The 23,900-nt window shown below is 46.7% G+C and overlaps 1 protein-coding gene across 1 annotated transcript in view; it reads left to right on the top strand.

Annotated features, from left to right (window-relative positions):
• Positions 1-13,516: 13,516 nt before the first annotated feature.
• Positions 13,517-23,900, top strand: part of LOC147122544 (melanopsin-B-like) — an 81,452-nt gene continuing 71,068 nt past the window's right edge. The window contains exon 1 of the mRNA XM_086006521.1: positions 13,517-13,815. The gene's annotated coding sequence lies outside the window, so the exon portion shown is untranslated. The remainder of the gene's footprint in view (positions 13,816-23,900) is intronic.

Genomic DNA, 23,900 nt, shown 5'->3' with positions numbered 1-23,900 from the left:
CGTCTGCCCCACCTGTGACAGAGACTGTAGGTCCCGCATTGGACTAATCAGTCACCTGCGAACTCATTTTTAATGTGGAAGCAAGTCATCCTCGGTTCCGAGGGACTGCCTAAGAAGAAGAAGAAGACTGCAGTGATCAGTGCTTGGGCCCCAGCTATTCACAATATATATCAATGATTTGGATGAGGGAACCAAATGTAATATTTCCAAGTTTGCTGATGACACGAAACTAGGTGGGATTGTGAGTTGTGAGGAGGATGCAAAGAGGCTTCAAGGCGATTTAGACAAGTTGAGTGAGTGGGCAAATACATGGCAGATGCAGTATAACGTGGATAAATGTGAAGTTATCCACTTCGATAGGAAAAACAGAAAGGCAGTGTATTATTTAAATGGTGATAGATTGGGAAATATTGATGTACAGAGGGACCTGGGTGACCTTGTACACCAGTCACTGAAAGCAAACATGCAGGTGCAGCAAGCAGTTAAGAAGGCAAATGGTATGTTGGCCTTCATTACAAGAGGATTTGAGTACAGGAGCAAGGATGTCTTACTACAGTTATACAGGGCCTTGGTGAGACCACACCTGGAGTACTGTGTGCAGTTTTGGTCTCCTTACCTAAGAAAGGATATACTTGCCATAGAGGGAGTGCAGCGAAGGTTCACCAGACTGATTCCTGGGATGGCAGGACTGTTGTATGAGGAGAGATTGGGTCGACTAGACCTGTATTCAATAGAGATTAGAAGAATGAGAGGGGATCTCATTGGAATGTATACAATTCTGACAGGGCTAGACAGACTGCATGCAGGAAGGATGTTTCCCCTGGCTGGGGGGTCTGGAACAAGGGGTCACAGTCTCAGGATACGGGGTAGGACATTTAGGACTGAGATGAGAAGAAATTTCGTCACTCAGTGGGTGGTGAACCAATGGAATTCTCTACCACAGAAGGCTGTGGCGGCCAAGTCACTGAATAGATTTAAGAAGGAGATAGATTTCTAGACACAAAAGGCATCAAGGGGTATGGGGAGAGAGCAGGAATATGGTATTGAGATAGAGGATCAGTCATGATCATATTGAATGGCGGAGCAGGCTCGAAGGGCCGAATGGCCTACTCCTGCTCCTATTTTTCTATGTTTCTATGTTTCTAGAACAACAACAAGCGACAACTTGCATTTATTTAGCGTCTTTTACGCAGTAAAACGTCCCACAGGAGCGTTGTCAAACAAAATGTTGGCACCAAGCCATGTAAGCAGACATTAGGACAGATGATCAAAAGCTTGGTCATCGAGGTAGGATTCAAGGAGCGTCTTAAAGGAGGCAAGATGGATAGAGAGTCACAGAGGTTTATGGAGGGAATTCCAGAGCTTGGGGCTTAGAGAAGCTGCGATTGTTCTCTTTAGTGCAGAGAAGGTTAAGGGGAGATTTAATAAAAGTAAAATAATGAGGGGTTTTGATGCAGTATATAAGGAGAAACTGTTTCTACTGGCAGGCGAGTTGGTATCCAGAAAACACAGATTTAAGATAATTGGCAAAAAAATCCAAAGGGGAGATGAGGAGAATGTTTTTACGCAGCGAGTTGTTGTGATTTGGAATGCACTGCCTGAAGGGAAAGTGGAAGCAGATTCAATTGTAACTTTCTAAAGGAAAACTTTGCAGGTATACAGGGAAGGGCAGGGGACTGGGACTAATTGGACAGCTCTTTCAAAGAGCTAGTAAGGCACGATGGGCCAAATGACCTCCTTTTGTTCTGTACGATTCTAAAGGCTCCGAGGTGGTTAGTTAAACTCCCTGGGAATACTTCAATGTTCACTCGCTGCAGCTATTCATCAACTGATGTTCAGCTGAGGCTGGTTGTAAGATTATCTCCTCAAGATGATTGGCCTAAATTTGGTATTGGCCAACTTTGCGCTGGAGTTACAGTAAACATCTCGATTCCAAATTTCCTCATGAGCTACAGGGATGTGGTTCACTTGGCAGTGCGAGCCATCTGGCAGCCTATGTACACAGAACCAGCAGAACTGGTGCCTTCACCTCAGGAAATTAGAGCGGGAACTGTCCGAGGATCTGGGGAGGTGGGAGGAGGGAAGAAACAGCCCAAAATAATTTCACAACTATTTTTCAATACAAAAAAGAAAGAAATGCACTTACGTAGCGTCTTTCACGACCTCAGGACGTCCCAAAGCGCTTTACAGCCAATGAAGTACTTTTTGAAGTGTAGTCACTGTTGTAATGTAGGAAACGCGGCAGCCAATTTGCGCACAGCAAGCTCCCACAGACAGCAATGTGATAATGACCAGATAATCTGTTTTAGTGATGTTGAGTGAGGGATAAATATTGGTCCCAGGACACCGGGGAGAACTCCCCTGCTCTTCTTCGAAATAGTGCCATGGGATATTTTACATTCACCTGAGAGAGCAGACGGGGCCTCGGTTTAAAGTCTCATCCGAAAGACGGCACCTCCAACAGTGCAGCGCTCCCTCAGTACTGCACTGGGAGAGTCAGCCTAGATTTTTGTGCTGAAGTCTCTGGAGTGGGTCTTGAACCCACAACCTTCTGACTCAGAGGTGAGAGTGCTGCCCACTGAGCCAGGGCAGACACAATAGGCTGGTGTTGCCACTGGAATCAATCATTCCGCGATCGATTGGAATCAATCATTCCGCGATCGATTGGAATCAATCATTCCACGATCGATTGGAATCAATCATTCTGCGATTGATTGCTGCGGTTACTACAAGGGGTAAACTGTGTACGAGAAAGATTCAATGCTCATGGTCTAATTTGTGGTCAGTTTCATTGGTACTGAGGAAGCCTCTGACTGTGATGGCCATCACACTGCCCAACATGCACACATCATGTACTGTCTATGTGATGGCCATCACACTGCCCAACAGGCACACATCATGTACTGTCTATCGATGTGGTGGCCATCACACTGCCCAACAGGCACACATCATGTACTGTCTATCGATGTGGTGGCCATCACACTGCCCAACAGGCACACATCATGTACTGTCTATCTATGTGATGGCCATCACACTGCCCAACATGCACACATCATGTACTGTCTAGTCGATGTGGTGGCCATCACACTGTGATGTGGTGGTGAGCACGGAATTTGAGCAACCAAATAACAGGATATTTCTCAAAGTGACCAACACAGGTGGTTCTTTCCCAATTGGTCATTGAACTAAGAGTTAGAGGAGAAAAGTGAGCCAAAATGGACAGAATTCTCATTGGGAGAGTTGGCAACATTAGAACATAAGAAATAGGAGCAGGAGTCGGCCATTCGGCCCCCCGAGCCTGCTCCACCATTCAATAAGATCATGGCTGACCTTCAACCTCAACTCCACTTTCCTGCACTATCCCCATATCCCTTGATTCCCTTAATATTCAAAAATCTACCGATCTCTGTCTTGAATATACTCAGCGACTGAGCCTCCACAGCCCTCTGGGGCAGAGAATTCCAAAGATTTGCCACCCTCTGAGTGAAGAAATTTCTCCTCACCTCAGTCCTAAATGGCTGACCCCTGATTCTGAGACTGTGACCCCTGGTTCTAGACTCTCCAGCCAGGGGAAACATCCTCCCTGCATCTACCCTGTCAAGCCCTGTAAGAATTTTGTATGTTTCAATGAGATCACCTCTCATTCTTCTAAACTCTAGAGAATATAGGCCTAGTCTACTCAATCTCTCCTCATAGGACAACACCCCCATCCCAGGAACCAGTCTGGTGAACCTTCGTTGCACTTCCTCTAAGGCAAGTATATCCTTCCTTAAGTAAGGAGACCAAAACTGTACACAATACTCCAGGTGTGGTCTCACCAGGGCCCTATATAATTGCAGTAAGACGTCTTTACTCTTATACTCAAAACCTCTTGTAATAAAGGCCAACATACCATTTGCTTTCCTAATTACCAGAAGAGAGATGGAAATGGAAAACATCAAGAGACAAGGGAGCAAAAGGAATAGTCACTAAAAGACAAGAGTTGGGGCTTCTTTACAGTAAGTAAGGATGAATAGAGAAATATATATGTATGTGTTGCTACCTTGTAATGGGGTCGAGAGATAATCTGAGCATAGGTGTCACCCTTGGCTCTGTGGGCAGCACTCTTGCCTCTGAGTCAGAAAGTTGTGGGTTCAAGCCCCATTCTAAGGAACTTGAGCACATATCTCTTATGTTCATTAATAAGTAGACATTCTTATTATGAACACAGCTAGCTTTTGCTAGACACTTTTATTGAGCACATGTGGACTAGGTACAGTATCTGTAGAGGCTTCCATCTTGACTGCTGCCTTGTGGGTAGCCTAGTGCCTCATGGGTAATGTAGTCTTAATATACATACAGCTGGGTAGTGTAGTCTTATACATACAGCTATATACAGCTCTACGGCTCCACCTAGTGTCCACTACAGAATGACGTTATTGATCACTACAATAACCTAGGCTGACATTTCAGTCCAGCACATTATCCAGAGACGCCGACTTTTGGGTGAAGCATTAAGCCAAGGCCTGTCTGCCTGCTCAGGTGGATGTAAAAGATTCTGCGGCACAAGTTGAAGATGAGCAGGGGAGTTCTGGCCAACTTTGATCCCTCAACCAAAACAGATTATCTGGTCATTTATCTCATTGCTGTGTGCGGGAGCTTGCTGTGCACAAATTGGCTGCCGCGTTTCCTACATTACAACAGTGACTACACTTCAAAAAGTACTTAATTGGCCGTAAAGCGCTTTGGGACGTCCTGAGGCCATGAAAGACGCAAAAGAAATGTGTTAGGTTACAAGTTGTGTTTAGCCTTTACAGCGTTGACGAGCAGATGTAAATTTAATTCCAAATGCTTCAGGTGCCAAGTGTGTAGCAATACCTAAAATGCCCAGAGAGTGTCCTCAAAATGGAGTTTTCAGGAATCCTGTTGAGCTTTGGGAAAACAGAAAGAATTAATGTTAGGAATGGTGAGTACTTCCAGGAAATGGGCTTTTACACGGCTTGGTACCACCAGGCTTGCCAAGGTTGAATGAAGAGCTTTCGTTTTGTTGACTAGATAAGAAATCAGGGCGTGGCCAAACAACTTATCTAAATTGTCTTATCACTGTTAGTTAATGCCAGAGGAAAAGAAGGGTCTGGTTGCAACTGAACCCGGGAGAAACGTAATTCTTATCTGGATTATTTTACCAGTCGGAGAACCGATCTGGCTTTAATCAAGTAATTAAAAATGTGCTTGTTATGAATGTCGAGCCTCTGCCTGCCTAAGTTATTCTCACCAAGTAAAGAAATCCTTGACATGGGCTGTATCACTCACGATTGGCCAGTACATGAATAGGTGGGGAAAAGAGCTTTTAACGTCAAAAGAATTACATATAAACGCTGTGTTTTGACACAAACGATCAGTAAAAGAGGGAGAAAGAGAGAGAAAAAGAAGTCAGGAGTTCTGAGACTCTGGCCTCAATTTTAACTCGGGGCGGGATCAGTGCACGGTGGGAGGGCGGGCGCAAGTGCGGACGCCAAGCTCGCATGCTGAGGGCCGGAGAGATTTTAGCTCCCAAGTCTCATTTACATATATAAGATTAGACGCTTGGCCGAACCCATCAGCAATCACTGCCTGGTGGCGGGGGTGGGGGGGCGGGAGCAAGATTTCACACGGGAACAGTCCCAGGCACGAGGTAAGTCCATTGGAGGGCTCCGGAATGGGTAGCCCCATCAAGGAGTGGAGGGGTGGGGGTGCGGGTGGGGTGGGGGGGGGGGCTGCTTGGGAAACTAGTAACAGGAATAGACCATTCAGCCCCTCGAGCCTATTCCACCATTCAATGAGATCATGGCTGATCTGTGACCTAACTCCATATACCCGCCTTCTCCCCACATCCCTTAATACCTTTGGTTAACAAAAATCTATCAATCTCCGATTTAAAATCAACAATTAATTTAGCATCAACTGCCATTTGCGGAAGAGAGTTCCAAACTTCTCCCACCCTTTGTGTGTAGAAGTGTTTCCTAATTTCACTCCTGAAAGGTCTGGCTCTAATTTTTAGACCATGCCCCCTAGTCCTAGAATCCCCAACTAGCGGAAATAGTTTCTCGATCAACCCTATCTGTTCCCCTTAATATCCTGAAAACTTCGATCAGATCACCCCTTAATCTAAATTTCAGGGAATACAACCTTAGTTTGTGTAATCTCTTCTCATAATCTAAGCCTTGGAGTCCAGGTATTATTCTAGTAAGTCTACACGACACTCCCTCCAAGGCTAATATATCCTCCCTAAGGTGTGGCGCCCAGAACTGAACACCATGTGGAAGCCCAGGACAAGGGTGGCCTAACATTTCCTTGTGGAGCCCAGAGAAGCACTCCTGCCCATCCTGGCCCACAAGGAAACAAATTCTTTTTTTTAAAACCCACCCTCTTGTGTTAATAATATCTACTTAAGAAAGACCTTGCATTTATATAGCGCCTCTCACGACCTCAGGACGTCCCAAAATGCTTTACAGCCAATGAAATACTTTTGAAGTGTAGTCACTGTTGTAATGTAAGAAAGTACTTAAGTGCCCTGATTTCTCTTATTGTTTAATATTAAGATGCTACCAATTATATTACCATGTCTTAATAAAAAAGTGTTAATTCATGATTTTGTGGACCGACTCATTCACTCAATCGCTTATATGTATCCTAATAGGGAGCTGGTAGTGTAAATATTAATATAATGTGGACTGGTTAATGTAACATGGTTCAAGTGAGCCAGATTTAGGTATTTAGTACCGGCCTAAATGTGGACAATGAAATTCTCAGATGGTTCTTTGGCAAGGCGTTAAGGTGAAGGGCTTCAGGTGAAGGGTTAAGCTGAAAGGGTTCAGATGAAGGGATTAAGGTGAAGGGGTTCAGGTGAAGAGGTTCAGGTGAAGGGGTTAAGGTGAAGGGTTAAGCTGAAGAGGTTAAGCTGAAGGGGTTAAGCTGAAGAGGTTCAGCTGAAGAGGTTCAGGTGAAGGGGTTCAGGTGAAGGGGTTCAGGTGAAGGGTTCAGGTGAAGGGGTTCAGGTGATGGGGTTCAGGTGAAGGGGTTCAGGTGACGGGGTTCAGGTGAAGAAGTTCAGGTGAAGAAGTTCAGGTGAAGGGTTCAGGTGAAGGGGTTCAGGTGAAGAAGTTCAGGTGAAGAAGTTCAGGTGAAGGGGTTCAGGTGAAGAAGTTCAGGTGAAGAAGTTCAGGTGAAGGTGTTCAGCTGAAGGTGTTCAGGTGAAGGTGTTCAGGTGAAGGTGTTCAGGTGAAGAAGTTCAGGTAAAGAAGTTCAGGTGAAGGGGTTCAGGTGAAGGGGTTCAGGTGAAGGGGTTCAGGTGAAGAAGTTCAGGTGAAGGGGTTCAGGTGAAGAAGTTCAGGTGAAGAAGTTCAGGTGAAGAAGTTCAGGTGAAGGTGTTCAGGTGAAGAAGTTCAGGTGAAGGTGTTCAGGTGAAGGGGTTCAGGTGAAGGGGTTCAGGTGAAGGGGTTCAGGTGAAGGGGTTCAGGTGAAGAAGTTCAGGTGAAGAAGTTCAGGTGAAGAAGTTCAGGTGAAGGGGTTCAGGTGAAGGGGTTCAGGTGAAGGGGTTCAGGTGAAGAAGTTCAGGTGAAGGGGTTCAGGTGAAGGGGTTCAGGTGAAGGGGTTCAGGTGAAGGGGTTCAGGTGAAGAAGTTCAGATGAAGAAGTTCAGGTGAAGGGGTTCAGGTGAAGGGGTTCAGGTGAAGAAGTTCAGATGAAGAAGTTCAGGTGAAGGGGTTCAGGTGAAGGTGTTCAGGTGAAGAAGTTCAGGTGAAGGGGTTCAGGTGAAGGGGTTCAGGTGAAGAAGTTCAGGTGAAGAAGTTCAGGTGAAGGTGTTCAGGTGAAGAAGTTCAGGTGAAGGGGTTCAGGTGAAGGGGTTCAGGTGAAGGGGTTCAGGTGAAGGGGTTCAGGTGAAGGGGTTCAGGTAAAGGGGTTCAGGTGAAGAAGTTCAGGTGAAGGGGTTCAGGTGAAGGGGTTCAGGTGAAGGGGTTCAGGTGAAGAAGTTCAGGTGAAGGGGTTCAGGTGAAGAAGTTCAGGTGAAGAAGTTCAGGTGAAGAAGTTCAGGTGAAGGGGTTCAGGTGAAGGAGTTCAGGTGAAGAAGTTCAGGTGAAGGGGTTCAGGTGAAGGGGTTCAGGTGAAGGGGTTCAGGTGAAGAAGTTCAGGTGAAGGGGTTCAGGTGAAGGTGTTCAGGTGGAGGTGTTCAGGTGAAGTAGTTCAGGTGAAGGGGTTCAGGTGAAGAAGTTCAGGTGAAGAAGTTATGATGAAGGGGTTCAGGTGAAGGTGTTCAGGTGAAGGGGTTCAGGTGAAGGGGTTCAGGTGAAGAAGTTCAGGTGAAGGGGTTCAGGTGAAGGGGTTCAGGTGAAGAAGTTCAGATGAAGAAGTTCAGGTGAAGGGGTTCAGGTGAAGGGGTTCAGGTGAAGGTGTTCAGGTGAAGAAGTTCAGGTGAAGGGGTTCAGGTGAAGGGGTTCAGGTGAAGAAGTTCAGGTGAAGAAGTTCAGGTGAAGAAGTTCAGGTGAAGGGGTTCAGGTGAAGGGGTTCAGGTGAAGAAGTTCAGGTGAAGGGGTTCAGGTGAAGAAGTTCAGGTGAAGGGGTTCAGGTGAAGGGGTTCAGGTGAAGGGGTTCAGGTGAAGAAGTTCAGGTGAAGGGGTTCAGGTGAAGGGGTTCAGGTGAAGAAGTTCAGGTGAAGGGGTTCAGGTGAAGAAGTTCAGGTGAAGAAGTTCAGGTGAAGAAGTTCAGGTGAAGGGGTTCAGGTGAAGAAGTTCAGGTGAAGAAGTTCAGGTGAAGGGGTTCAGGTGAAGAAGTTCAGGTGAAGGGGTTCAGGTGAAGAAGTTCAGGTGAAGGGGTTCAGGTGAAGGTGTTCAGGTGGAGGTGTTCAGGTGAAGCAGTTCAGGTGAAGGGGTTCAGGTGAAGAAGTTCAGGTGAAGAAGTTATGATGAAGGGGTTCAGGTGAAGGTGTTCAGGTGAAGAAGTTCAGGTGAAAGGGTTAATGTGAAGGGGTTCAGGTGAAGGAGTTAAAGTGAAGGGGTTAAGCTGAAGGGGTTCAGGTGAAGGGGTTAAAGTGAAGGGGTTCAGGTGAAGTGGTTCAAGTGAAAGGGTTCAGGTGAAGAAGTTCAGGTGAAGGGGTTCAGGTGAAGGGGTTCAGGTGAAAGGGTTTAGGTGAAGCAATTAAAGTGAAGGGGTTCAGGTGAAGGGTTAAGGTGAAGGTTTAAGCTGAAGGGGTTTATGGGTTTATTGATCTTAAAGGTGCAATAGGCAGACTTTTATTTTACAAGACCAGAGATCTGATTGGACTATGATGCAGCCACAGATCTGATGGTGAAAAAGTGAAGTATGCAATGTTCCTCGCCAATTAGAATAACATCAATCATTTTAGGTATTTAGTACCTGCCTAGATGTGAATGGTGTAATTCCCAGATCATCAATCACTGTATTCGCACAGTTAGAAAGATCATGAGTGAGCAACAGCAATTTTGGTCTCTCCAGCATCTTGCCAAAGCTGCCTCTAGAAAATTCTAGAAATTCTATGTCTGTCCTCTTACCAATTTTCCTAAATCAATGCCAACCTTTTTGACTCACTCTTCCTCTCCAATTGTATTCTTGTTGTTTTTAAAGAGCCCCCATTTCTTCATTCTGTACGTCCACTATACCCAAAATTAAGTTTAGCCCCTGCTGTGTCTATCCGATATTCCACTGCCTGGTGTCCAGTAAGACTTCTCAGGTTGTGTGCCTCTGTACTTATCCTGTCCTGTGCCGTCTCTCCAATGCCCGTGACCCTGAGTCCATTTTCCCTTCTCCTTTGAGATGTCCTTGCACTCATCATAACTCAGTGAAAAGTGATTCCCTTTGCCCTTTATCCATATTTCTAAAGTTATGCCGTTAACTCTCAAATAGAATCGTAGAATGACACAGCCCAGAAGGAGGCCATTCGGCCCATCGAGCCTGTGCCGGCTCTTTGAAAGAGCTCTCCAATTAGTCCCACTCCTCCGCCTGCTGTATCCCCCTAGTCCAGCAAATTTTTCCTTTTCAAGTATTTATCCAATTCCCTTTTGAAAGATACTATTGAATCTGCTTCCACCGTCCTTTCAGGCAGCGCATTCCAGATCATAACTCGCTGCGTAAAAAAATTAACTATCATCTTGAAAGTTCTGGCCTAATCCATGGTCACCGGTATGGTTTTGTCATCCTTTAACTTCTCCAAAGCCTTTGATGGGATCCAACATTGCGCACTTTTAGCGTCAGTAATGGAAGTGGTCATTAAGTGATGTAAGTAACTAAAGTTATCTAATGTTTCCTGGAGGTAATAAACTCTGTTTTTTTGATTGTCTTTTTGATACTTCCTCCAGTTTTAGACATGGTAGATATCCAACTTTTCCTATTGTAGTGCTACAGGGAAAGAGCAGGGGGGAGTGGGACTAATTGGATATTTCTTTCAAAGAGCCAGCACAGACACGATGGGCGGTATGGCCTCCATCTGTGCTGTATGATTCTAAGTACACAGACATGCATGCACAGAAAGATAGAATATTACAGCATGATAGCTCGCTGAACTCAGCTAGGCAGCAGAGCCACTGCAATTGGCGACAGTGGTTCTGGGCAAGGGAACGGAAAAAATCAATTCAGACTATTATCCAGTGATCTCTGCTGTGTGTGTGTGTGTTTGTCTCCACCCCAGCCTCAACAACAAAAATAACTTGCTTTCATAGTCCGCCTTTAATGTAGTAAAACACTTCACTCAGGGGCATCAGCAAACATGGATGCTTTTCTTGCTTCCAGACTCAACGATTCCAACGCTCTCCAGGCTGGCCAACCACCTACCGCCCTCCGTAAACTTGAGCTCATCCAAACCTCCGCCACCCGTCTCCTAACTCGCACCGAGTCCCATTCACCCATCACCTCCCCCTGTGCTCGCTGACGTGCATTGGCTCCCAGACTGACAAGCCTCCATATTAAAATTCTCATCCTTGTGTTCAAATCCTTCCATGGCCTCGCCCCCCCCAGCCCCCTCCCTATCTCTGTAATCTCCTCCAGCCCTACAACCCTCCGAGATCTCTGCGTTCCTTCAATAATTCTGGCCTTTTGCGCATCCCCGATTTCCTTCACTCCACCATTGGCGGCCGTGCCTTCAGCTGCCTAGGCCCTAAGCTCCGGAATCCCCTCCCTAAACCTCGCCGCCTCTCTCTCCTCCTTTAAGCCACTCCTTAAAAAACCTACCTCTTTGACCAAGCTTTTGGTCACTTGTCCTAATATCTCCTTATGTGGCTCGGTGTCAAATTTTGTTTGCTGATGCCCCTGTGTGAAGGGCCTTGGGATGTTTTACTACGTTAAAGGTGGACTATGAATGCAAGTTTTTGTTGTTGCTGTGTGTGTGGGTGTGTGTGGGTGTGTGTGTGTGTGTGGGTGTGTGTGTGTGTGTGTGGGTGTGTGTGGGTGTGCGTGTGTGCGGGTGTGTGTGTGTGTGTGTGTGTGTGTGTGTGGGTGTGTGTGTGGGTGTGTGTGTGGGTGTGTGTATGTGTGGGTGTGTGTGTGTGTGTGTGGGTGTGTGTGTGTGTGTGTGGGTGTGTGTGTGTGTGTGTGGGTGTGTGTGTGTGTGTGTGGGTGTGTGTGTGTGTGTGGGTGTGTGTGTGTGTGTGTGGGTGTGTGTGGGTGTGTGTGGGTGTGCGTGTGTGCGGGTGTGTGTGTGTGTGTGTGTGTGTGTGTGTGGGTGTGTGTGTGGGTGTGTGTGTGGGTGTGTGTATGTGTGGGTGTGTGTGTGTGTGTGTGGGTGTGTGTGTGTGGGTGTGTGTGTGTGTGTGTGTGTGTGTGTGTGTGTGTGTGTGTGGGTGTGTGTGTGGGTGTGTGTGTGGGTGTGTGTATGTGTGCGTGTGTGTTTGTGTGCTGTTCTGTGCATGTGTGGACATCCCGTGAGAACAGATGAGATCCCCTCAGGGGTTTAACAGCCTGCTGACTTTGTCTCATCTCATACATAAAGAATAGCCACTTGGACAAGGCACCAGCAAAGTTCCCATAATAGTGAGGGTCTTCAGGAAAGAAGGGGGCAAACTGAGGGAGAGAGGGAGATAGTGTGAGAGTGAAAGAGAATGAGAGAGATAGCTGTTGAGTCTGTGTTTACAAGTGCAGTTATACTGAATAACAGGACACAGACTACAGAAGTAAGTAAACAGGTCTTTAGTGATTGAGGGTCAGGGCGGAACTGAGGTACACTTTGCTCCGCAGGGTTTATATACCGGTGTGGTCACCACCGGTACTACAATGTACAGGAGCCGTTAAAAAGTAGTATCCTCTTAAGGTAGTACAGGTTACATACACTACAATAGCGAGAGAGATAGAGATAGTGAGAGAGAGAGAGAGATAGTGAGAGAGAGTAAGAGAGAGAAATGGTGTGAGTGAGAGCGAGAGAGATAGTGAGAGAGAGAGTGAGCGAGAGAGTGAGAGAGAGAGAGATAGAGCGTGAAAGAGAGAGTGAGAGAGAAAACACAATTAAAAATTGACTTGGACGTTTGATTGCTGGTTATTTACAATTTGCTATTGCCCTGAAGACTCTAGAAATGGTAAAAAGAAATTGTGAGCCTGAATCAAAAAGAGAAAATGCTTACCCTAAAAAGAGGATCATTTTGGACAGGATCAGAAAATTAGGATAATTATAAAACTGCAAATGTTACTCAGTGACACAGATCTTAGCAGTATGACTATTATATATAGTTCCCATGGTAATCATGGGACAAAGCATTTGACTTTGAAACCATTTTATGTTAAACAAATTTTTGGTTAGAAATTTCCATTGGCGTTGTACAGACTCCTTTATCTTTAAAGTGTACGTGTCTTGACCTTTCTGCCAGGGTACAACAAGCTTGCTTTCACAAGTGCAGAAGGATAGTGGAAGAAGTGTTGCTTTTATTACATAGAATTACACAGGTTATACGGCCCAGAAACAGGCCATTTGGCCCAACCAGTCCATGCCGGTGTTTATGTTCCACTCGAGCCTCCTCCCGTCTTTCCTCATCTAAATCTATCAGCATAACCCTCTATTCCCTTCTCCCTCATATGTTTATCTAGCCTCCCCTTAAATGCATCTATACTATTCGCCTCAACCACTCCCTGTGGTAGCGAGTTCCACATTCTCACCACTTTCTGGGTAAAGAAGCTTCTCCTGAATCCCCTATTGATTTCTTGGTGACTATCTTATATTGATGGCCTCTAGTTTTACTCTTCCCCGCAAGTGGAAACACTCTCTCTGTCTACTCTATCAAAACCTTTCATAATTTTAAAGACTTCTATTAGGTCTTAGTGAGAAGCCCAGTCATGACCTACATACATAGATCAGTTATCGCATCTACATTAATCAAATCTGACACATTAAACAAATACACTTCGACTTCCCCAGCTCCGCAGGGTAGAGAATACAGTTATATTGGTTGGCTTAACTAATGAGGCGTACGATTGAATGTACATATAGTCAATAACTGTGACAGTCAGGCATTAAGTAGGCCAGAGAGCTTCAAATCGCAAAATCACCCACAACCTTTATTTAGCTATGTTTAATGGGCTGCTGCTCTGATTGGACACTGTGGCTTGGGAGCATCTACATGGGCTGTTTAGTCTCATCTCTTGGTGAAAAACATTCAAGTATAAAAGTCTGCCGCTGATCTTCTTGCTAATCGGGGGCTGTTCTTTGTTAAAATCTGCAGAAAATTCATCCTTCCCTTCACGAGAAACAACACATTTCTTCTGCATTCGCCCGAGGAACTTTTTTAACTGCGCTAGATGCCAGAAGACTGGCTGAGAAGAAGACTATATAATGGAAAGAGAAGGGACGTTGGCCAAATTTCAGGTAAGCAACATGAGTTCAGAACACCAATCCATAGCAGTTGGCAGGGCATCTTATTAAAAGATGTAAAGGTACATTGGAAATATATTTACCTACGGCAGTTGTCTGGCTTTCTCTCCCAGATTGGAGAGGAAAGCTTTTAATGCCAGCTGGCAAGACAGGAAGTGATCAGGGAGAAATGTTCTCCCACTGAAAGGCAAAAGGTGCAGGGGATAGTGGGGGGGGGGGGGAATAAAAAGTCAGGAAGGTATCACCTGTGATGAAATAGTTTGGCTGTAACTTGATTAAAAAAGGTGAAGATTCTTTATTGCTACATCTGTCAATAACTAGGGGGCATAGATTTAAAGTAATTGGTAGAAGGATTAGAGGGGAGTTGAGGAGAATCCTTTTCACCCAGAGGGTGGTGGGGGTCTGGAACTCACTGCCTGAAAGGGTGGTAGAGGCAGAGACCCTCATCACATTTAAAAAGTACTTGGATATGCACTTGAGGCGCCGTAACCTACAGAGCCACGGACCAAGAGCTGGAAAGTGGGATTAGGCTGGATAGCTCTTCTTCAGCCGGCACAGACATGATGGGCTGAATGGCCTCCTTCTGTGCCGTATACTTCTATGATTCTATGATCATTGTGCCCATGGAAAACTACTGGATAAACGCTCGATCTTTTATTTCCAAATACAGAAGGTGGCAATGTACATTGAACCTTGCGTATGGCCCATTAGCATGACAAGAATAATGGAAATTCTCTCAGCTTTTGTCCCTCTGCCAACCTTTATACGTGAATATAGTGCCTCTTTAGAAACATAGAAACATAGAAGATAGGAGCAGGAGTAGGCCATTCGGCCCCTCAAGCCTGTTCCACCATTTAATGAGATCATGGCTGATCATCCAAATTCAGTACCCTGTCCCTGCTTTCTCCCCATATCCCTTGATCCCTTTAGCCTTAAGAAATATATCCAACTCCTTCTTGAATATATTTAATGAATTGGCCTCAACTGCCTTGTGTGGTAGAGAATTCCACAGGTTCACCACTCTCTGGGTGAAGACATTCCTCCTCATCTCTGTCCTAAATGGCTTACCCCTTATCCTTAGACTGTGACCCCTGGCTCTGGACTCCCCCGCCATCGGGAACATCCTTCCTGCTGCACCTGCATGCTTACCTTCAGCGACTGGTGCACAAGGACACCCAGGTCTCGTTGCACTTCCCCTTTTCCCAATCTATTGCTGTTCAGATAATAACCTGTCTTCCTGTTTCTGCCACCGAAGTGAATAACCTCGCATTTATCCACATTATACTGCATTTGCCATACATCGGCCCAATCAGCCAACCTGTCCAAATCATACTGGAGTTTCTCTGCATCCTCCTCACAGCACACACGCCCACCCAGCTTTGCATATCCTGTACTGCCCTTGGCTTCACCCACTTACTAATTGCACCACATTTTGGGAACAGAGAATGAGATTGTGTCAGTTATGCAAAACAAGCTGAAGACTTTCCTATTCTCATTGGTTTATATTCAGGTAACATGTCTGGTGATGTTGCTTGGGAAAGTCTCCTCTGTGTCAATACAGCTTAATGTGCACCATTAACTCTTTGCAATGTGACAGTTACACTGGTATCACCTTTGAGATTGTCTTCACGTGGCTACAAAGAGTAGAATCATAGGGGGAGAAATTCGGTATCACCCCATTTGGGGCGCAATTATCAGCCTGGCGCAAAGTTTAGCGCCTGCCGCTAATTATCGCCTCCGACTGCAAACTTGGCCTCTATCGCCCCTGGAGGTGATTGGAGCGCTAAATCAGGCACTACACATCTCTCTTAAGGCGCTAACGCCGAGAAGCGAGGCGCTACCTCAGAGCGCTGGCGAAGCTCAGGTGATGTCAGTTAGCAATGGAACACAGACACACTGGCGCCAGCCAGTTCTTAAAGGGGAGGGTCGGTCTTGCTCTCCATCCACACCCTGTTCATTGCAGCCTTGAATCTCGGCCTGGAGAGACCTGTACATCAATTCTGCTGGAAAGAACAATGGAGAGGTCTAGGGAAAGAGCTCAGAGTGCAGCCCCCATAGTCTCTTCTAAATCGATGCAAGGAAGGTCAAATCAAAATGAACCTGCAAAGTGCTGCTCAGTACCCAAAACTCCTTCACACAGCGTTGAATCTCTCCAGAAGTCTCTCTCTCTCTCTCTCTCTCTCTCTCTCTCAGAATGCGTGGTACAAAAATGTTGCCGACAAAAAAAGGCAGGAAGCGGCCGCCTTTAAATAGCGCTCCCCCAGTCCTTTCCCGACTGCAAAACGCTCCCCTCTACCTGTCGTTGCTAGCGGCAGGTGAAAAGGCAGAAGGCGCGACTCAATATCCGGTCCGGGCGCTACCGGGGTGTTGCACGCTCGACTGACGTCATGATCTATGGGCGCAGGAGATCATGGCGGTAGTGTTTAGCACTGCTGCAAAATATCTGGTCAATTTCGCGAGCGGTGCAAACATCGCTGCGCCCGGGCGCTAGTTGCTTTGCGCTAACAGGAGGCGCTAATCAACCAAATTTTTCCCCATAGAATCATAGAAATTTACGGCACAGAAGCAGGTCATTCGGCCCATTGAGTCTGTGCTGCCCGACAAAGAGCGATCCAGCCTAATTCCACTTTCCAGCTCTTGCTCCATAGCCCTGTAGGTTACGGCACTTCAAGTGCATTTCCAAGTACTTTTTAAATGTGATGAGGGTTTCTGCCTCTACCACCCTTTCAAGCACTGAGTTCCAGACCCCCACCACCCTCTGGGTGAAAAAGGTTCTCCTTAACTCCCCTCTAATCCTTTGACCAATTACTTTCAATCTATGCTCCCTGGTTATTGACCTCTCTGCTAAGGGAAATAGGTCCTTCCTATCCACTCTAGCTAGGCCCCTCATAATTTTATACACCTCAAATAAGTCTCCCCTCAGCCTCCTCTGTTCCGAGGAAAACAACCCCAGCCAATCCAATCTTCCCTCGTAGCTAAAATTCTCCAGTCCTGGCAACATCCTTGTAAATCTCCTCTGTACCCTCTCTCGTGCAATCACGTCCTTCCTGTAATGTGGTGACCAGAACTGCACACAGTATTCTAGCTGCGGCCTAACTAGTGTTTTACACAGTTCAAGCATAACCTCCCTGCTCTTATATTCTGTGCCACAGCTAATAAAGGAAAGTATCCCATATGCCCTCTTAACCACCTTATCTACCTGTCCTGCTACCTTCAGGGATCTGTGGACATGCACTCCAAGATTCCCCTGTTCCTCTACACTTCTCAGTGTCCTACCATTTATTGTGTATTCCCTTGCCTTGTTGGCCCTCCTCTGAGCAGTCTCTTAGTACACGTTCAAGTCTTAACTTTGTGCTGGAATTAACGTCTGGTAGTCACTAAAGATGGTGGAGATGTTTGATCTCTTCTTTCCAAGCGGACATTTTTGCGATGTGCCTAAATTTTTTAACGATTACTCTGTGAGTTTACTTATTCATAAGAGTGTTGGATTTTCCAAGTTGGCATCTCCATGCGGTCAAAGCACGTGTGCCTCCTTCAAAGAGACATTTGAATGTGAGTAGAAATGTACCTGTATTGGAGATGAGCAAGTCTGAAACTCAACTGAACCAAGTCAAGGCACCGTATGGTATGGCACGGCACACATCTGTAGAATCTTAAGGCTCTTGATGTGACTCAGTGGGTAGCATTCTCACCTCTGAATCAGCAGGTTGTGGGTTCATAGCCCCACTCCAGAGACTTGAGCACAAAAATTCTAGGCTGACACTCCAGTGAGGGAGTGCTGCACTGTCGGAGGTGCCGTCTTTTGGATGAGACGTTAAACCGAGGCCCCCCGTCTGCTCTCTCAGGTGGACGTAAAAGAAGCCATGACACTTGACATGAATCAGTCATTCATGAAAGAAAGGCTTATGAAATAATACTGAGCGGCCTGCGGGTGGCGCTGTCCAGGGAGAGTATAAATACTCATTCACGGGCCCAGCTTGCGCAGGACATTCTTAACAGGAACTAGTGAAGGACACAACTAGACCTCCATGTTGTGAAACAGTTGATTAAAGCTTTGGTTAACGCTTAGACCAAGTGCCTAGTAGTTTTCTTACGTCAACATTATTTCGAAGAAGAGCAGTGGGAGTTCTCCCCGTTATCCTGGCCAATATTTATCCCTTAATCAACATCACTAAAAACATTGCTGTTTGTGGGAGCTTGCTGTGCGTAATTTGGCTGCCGTGTTTCCTACATTACAACAGTGACTACACTTCCAAAAAAATGTACTTCATTGGTTGTAAAGTGCTTTGGGACGTCCTGAGGGCATGAAAGGCGCTCTATGAATGCAGGCCTTTCTTTTTTATGGAATACAGAGTAGTAGAACTCAGACTGAGCTGGGCGAGGCTGTGTTGTCGATGTTTTTTAAATCCACAAGCGTTGTCTATTTAATTATTTCAACTGCTAGTTCCAGAATAGATCGATATGAAGCCCGAGGCCCAGATTCTTCGTCCGATGGAGTTGATCATTCATTACTCTTGCACCATGTCTACTCTCAGCGAGACCTTAAATCAAATTCTTCGATGCAGCTCCTCTCATGGGAAAATATTTAATGATATTCTCGGCAGGCGGCCATTATCCATGTTGTTGTGGTCCTGGTGCACAGCTTTGTGGTGAAAATATCTATGCTCTCCAACCATCTCTGACCATCTTTAAAAGCCTTCAAGACCTGGGTGTCCTTGTGCACCAGTCGCTGAAGGTAAGCATGCAGGTGCAGCAGGCGGTTAAGAAGGCAAATGGTATGTTGGCCTTCATAGCGAGAAGATTCGGGTACAGGAGCAAGGATGTCTTGCTGCAGTTGTACAGGGCCTTGGTGAGACCACACCTTGAGTATTGTGTGCAGTTTTGGTCACCTTGTCTGAGGAAGGATGTTCTTGCCATGGAGGGAGTGCAGCGAAGATTCACCAGACTGATACCTGGGATGGCAGGAATGACGTATGAGAAGAGATTGGGCCGATTGGGCTTATATTCGCTGGAGTTTAGAAGAATGAGAGGGGATCTCATTGAAACTTATAAAATTCTAACAGGACTAGACAGACTAGATGCAGGAAGGATGTTCCCGATGGCGGGGGAGTCCAGAACCAGGGGTCACAGTCTAAGGATAAGGAGTAAGCCATTTAGGACAGAGATGAGGAGGAATTTCTTCACCCAGAGAGTGGTGAACTTGTGGAATTCTCTACCACAGAAGGCAGTAGAGGCCAATTCATTAAATATATTCAAGAAGGAGTTAGATATATTTCTTAAGGCTAAGGGGATCAAGGGATATGGGGAGAAAGCAGGGACAGGGTACTGAGTTTGGATGATCAGCCATGATCTCATTAAATGGCGGAGCAGGCTCGAGGGGCCGAATGGCCTACTCCCACTCCTATCTTCTATGTTTCTGAAAACACACCTCTTTGACCATGCCTTTGATCACCTTCCCAATAATCCCGCTCAGTGTCTGTTCCTCCCCACTATTTTGTGAAGCACCTTGGTAGGTGTTCCTATGTTAAAGGCACTATGGAAAGGGCAAGTTGTTCTGTTGTGAATGATGGAAAGGGAAGTTTAAGCTGGAGCATCAATCACCATTCAGTATCTCAACCAAGCTTAGGTTCGCCAACTCTGGTTGGACCTGTTCCTGGAGGTCTCATCACATGACCTTCTACCCCCAACCGCCCCGCCCCCCAGGCTCCCGCCATTGGTCGCCGACACGTCCATCCTTGGGGCGCACCACCTTCCCACGGCCAATTGGAAAGCGAAAAGACTCTTCGTTACCCGATTGGATGATGCTCGACTGTCCGTCAAACAGCCTTCCCCCCACCCCACATCTCCAATATTTTTATATCTAATAAATGAAAGCGTTCAACGAAAATGAAGCAGTGTCCTGGAGATTAATCCTCAATTCCTGCAGACACCAGGGCAACCCTGGAGGGTGGGCAACCCTGCCCAGGCTGCCACTCATCTTCTTCCAGCGTTGGCAGTGAGTGTCAGCAACTTATTCAACTTGTGGAGTGTATCAGAGCTGAGTCTAAGCCTGTCATTTACTGGGCTCACCGACACGCTTCTGGCAGGGGTTAGACAGTGATCTGGAGCTGGGATCCTGACTCATTTTCCCTACTCCAGGCAAGGGAGAGAGCCTTTGTCTTAATGGTAGCATTCCTGCCTCTGAGTCCGAAGGAGAACGGTTCGAGATTACAGACAGCCCCATTGAGTGGAGACTGGCATATGGGAGGGGGGGATTTTCAGGGGGTCAGCGGGCGTGTTTGGTGGCGGGTCGGGTGGGAATTTTTTTTTGACTGTGGGTAGGGAACCTGCTGTCAACCCGCCTCCACACTAGTCTCCCAGATGTCGGGTCTGTCATGGCGAAACAGACCCAACACCAAGCGGCAGGGTGGCAATTTAGATCATTAGATAGATTGTTAAGAGGCAATTAAATAGTATTTTAAGCTCACCTTTAGATTTTAAGAGTTCACCAACAGCTTCCCCGCTGCTCAGAGATCACATCAGGTAAGGAGGTCAGATGTTGTGTCAGCATGCGATGATTTCTTAACTTGACAGCTGCAAATGGTCTATAACAGCTCCCATTTCACAGGTGTTCAATTTCCAAGGTTAGAAGCTGTTGCTTACTGCATTTGGAAGACAGATTGAGCTTTATGCAGTTTGCAAGTGTTTGGAGTAAACTCTCTATCCAGTGTCACCTCATTGGAACAACCTCTCTCACCATTGACAGATCGCTTCTGTCATCTCAACCTCACCTGCCATCTATTCCATCAGCATGGGTGCCCTTGAAAAAATCTCACCCTGGTCCTCAGAATCCCACCACGATCAGCCCCAACATCAGTAGCACCAGGCACACCAGCAGCTCCAACAACAACACCAACCTTCTCCGCAATCACCTGATGCTGCACAGGACACAGGGCATCAGCACCCGACCACATTGCTGCCCGGGACGTCAGGGATGGCCTCACCATGGCCAGATTTACTTCACTTGACGCTGTACACCCTGGCTGCCACATGATGCGCTAGGTTGGCACCACCCCACACCGACACCATAAAGCATCCCTACAATGCCCAACCAATTCCTTTCACACTCATCGCCATTGTAGGTGGTACCGTTATGTCTCACGATTGTAAGACGTGCAGAATTACCCCTCGCCCCATCCAGCAGGTTAGAGAGTTCGGACTTGAGACTTATGAGAAATTACACCAGACACATGGGTTCTGTCTTTAACCTTTTATTGTTCCTAAGACAGATTCAAAACCCCAACCACTATTCCAGCAGTCCACCAATAATGTTACAAGAAATCATACAGACAACCGCCCGCCAATGATCCGACCAGCGTTAATTGTAGGTCCTCGTAAACAAAAAGACTGGCCAGGCCCCTCCTTCCGACTGCAGCCTGATCCTCGTAGGCAAGATGACCGGCCAAACCACCTTCTTCCGACTACAGCGCTGATATTCTTATAGCCCCTGTGCTTTATACGGCTTTCCTTGTCTTTTGCAGTAAATCAATCATTCAGAGATAGTGAAATGTTCCTCTAATGTTGGTCTGAGCTGTTTGAGCAGTCAAATGTTTACATTAACTCATCCTGTGTGGCTTATCCTTATCACAGCCCAAAATCACTACTTGCTGCAGTCACAACCATGTTTCCTGCCTTATCAGTGAAAGACTGCTTGTTACATTCACCAACTTTATTTCACTTTGTAAAACCTTTTTGCCCGGCAAACCATTTCAAGAAATATTAAAATTAAGGGTCTGTATATACTTTCTACACCATTCACTGCAACTCACTAAGCCACTTCCAAAGGTGCACACAAATCTGTCAAAGACCGGAGAGTGTTGAAAATAAAGATTTCAATGTTTGACAACACATTAGCAGAAACTTCATATGAACATTGGCTAAAACACCCACGTGCCTACCCTTGTGTGTTGTTAGTTGGTATGATTGCACTAGGATGAGGGTGAGTGTGAGGGGTGGTTAGTGAGATGGGGAAGTGATAATGTAGATAGAAAGGGATGGTTGGAGGTGCAAGGTTGGTGTGAGTAAGGATGTGCAGGAGTAGGGTAGGGAAGGCAGAGTGATGGGGATGTGATGAGAGGCACAGCAGGATGAGGTTGAGTGTGGCTTTGTACTAACATTTCGTGATCAACTGAGATCATTGAAAGGTGTGCGCCACTGTAGCCTGGTCCTCCTGATGACATCCCTGCTTGTGCCCTCCTGTGCAATGTGCAACCAGGCTGCGTTGATCCCCTAGGGAGGTCTCTTCCACCCTGCGTGCTGTGACTCCCTCCATAAGCATATGGAGGGAGTCATGGGAGAGCCTGGGTGCAGCCATGTACCTTATGCAGTGCTTGTAAGTGTTTGCAGCACCTCAATACTGTAGAACACTGACAGCAGAACTGTCAAAATCAATTTGCGCATGGGCCCTTTAAGGAAACCTGTGACGTCATCAGACCCGCTTCCTTCAATTAGCTGGGAAACGCGCAGGACGGGCTTAACAAGCCCTATCAACATAAAATTATTTTCACAGAGCGGGCTGGAGCCAGCAGCAGGGTCGCACCTCGCCACCGACCTAGTCACACAGGACCCGCCTCGGTAGGCGAAATCGCGGCTCTGGTCTCTAAATACTGGATTGACATCCAGCAGGGGACTGGTATCTGGACAGAGTGACCACTGGCTAGGTGGTTGTATTCCCTTCACTGAGTCAATAGGTGAAGAGTGCTAACCCTACTCCAGATAGCCCCGGCGAGTGGAGACTGGCGCACCAGCTCTCAATATTGGGCTTCCATCCAATGTATCTGGTGGGGGAGGATTGCCTCCCATCATAAAGGGTGCGTGGGGCTATTTAGCCTTGGCTGAAACCCAGCAGAAGATACACCCAAGATTAAAAACGGTGAGTAGGGCAATGGGAATCCACCGCAGCTACTCTTTGCTAGTAAGTGGCTCAACATGTCATGTGTGAGACTTGAGTTAGGACCTGCCCTGGGGCACAACACAATGGACGGACTCCAGGCAACTGACTCCAAGCCCTTACGGCTTCCTGGATGAGATCAACTGAATGAGTTCAGATCACTGATTGAAGCTGAGACCTTGCTGAATTGCTTGGCTATTTAATAGAATTCTTGCCACTGGTTCAGAAGGTTGTGAGTTCAGGCCCATCACCAGGACTTGAGCACATAATCTCTAGGCTGATTTTCCAGTGCAGTATGAAGGGAGTACTTTACTGTTGGAGGTGCGGTCCTTCAGAAGTGATGTTAAACGAAGGCCCTGCATGCCTGTTTTTTGTGGTTTATGCGGTGCCAAAGATCCCATGGCAGTGTTCGAAGAGGAGCAGGGAATTCCCCCAGGTGCTTGGCCAACATTCTTCCTTTAACCAACACCACCAAATTACAGATGAACATGTCATCAGTTTCGATGGTGCTTATGGGATCTTGCTGTATTCCAGACGGTTGCTGTGCTTGCTTAAGTAACAACAGTCCTACCACTTCAAAGTAATTCATTCCATACAAAGCCCTGGGACGTGCTGAGATTGTTCTTTCTAATGCTTGAGCAACCCGGTACAAAAATACTACAGTGCGGTCATTGACAGGAGGCTAAAGGGATCAAGGGATATGGGGAGAAAGCAGGGACCGGGTACTGAATTTGGATGATCAGCCATGATCTCATTAAATGGCGGAACAGGCTCGAGGGGCCGAATGGCCTACTCCTGCTCCTATCTTCTATGTTTCTATGTTTCACAAACCCTGCCTGATGTTTACTCTTGAAGTCAACAGAGAATAATATTGGGCGGGGGTGTAAAACCGGCATCGCACCCAATCCCGCCTGGTGCGTTAGATTAAAATTAACACCCCACCCACCCCCGCGAAGGGTCTAGGATTATCCACTTATCTGCTAGATCTCTGCGCTCTTCTGGCCTCTTGAGCATCCCCGATTTTCATCGCTCCACCATTGGCGGCCGTGCCTTCAGCTGCTTGGCCCCTAAGTTCTGGAATTCCCTGCCTAAACCTCTTCGCCTCACTACCTCTCTCTCTCTTCCTTTAAGATGCTCCTTAAAACCTACC

The sequence above is a fragment of the Somniosus microcephalus genome, chromosome 2, assembly GCF_052327205.1.
Source record: "Somniosus microcephalus isolate GS21.2 chromosome 2, FLI_Smic_1.0, whole genome shotgun sequence".
Lineage (NCBI taxonomy): Eukaryota > Metazoa > Chordata > Chondrichthyes > Squaliformes > Somniosidae > Somniosus > Somniosus microcephalus.
The sequence above is the reverse complement of the archived record's forward strand: the minus strand, read 5'-3'. Positions and strand labels throughout refer to the sequence as shown.